This window comes from Triticum aestivum, chromosome 7A (assembly GCF_018294505.1).
Source record: "Triticum aestivum cultivar Chinese Spring chromosome 7A, IWGSC CS RefSeq v2.1, whole genome shotgun sequence".
In the NCBI taxonomy this organism is placed as follows: Eukaryota; Viridiplantae; Streptophyta; class Magnoliopsida; order Poales; family Poaceae; genus Triticum; species Triticum aestivum.
Genome location: NC_057812.1, coordinates 72225132 through 72225500, shown reverse-complemented (window position 1 = coordinate 72225500; position 369 = coordinate 72225132).

The window sequence follows — 369 nt, the reverse complement described above, 5'->3', positions numbered from 1 at the left end:
AAGGGCCGCCTCACAGACGTGGCCCTCCACTACTTCCACCATTGTCGTTGCTAATGCACGTGGTTGTGTCTGACGGCGTAGTAGGCGAGCAGGCGTGCTAGATTGCGGTGGCTGAGGCTGCTGAGCAGCTTCGGCTTGCACAGAACTCGCGGGGCTGCCGTCCTGAAGAATCGCTTGGTACAAGAACCCAAAGCGCTCAAAGCACCTTTTTCTTTAATTCAATCTTGTCGCCGATGATGTTGTCCAGGGAGCAAAAACATGTTGTTGAGCTGAGGCTTTAGGACACCACTTATCTAACCACTCAGTGTCACGATTTATTTATTTTTTGAAGGGAGGGCCTTACGGGCTTTATTAAACTTTAAGTAACAC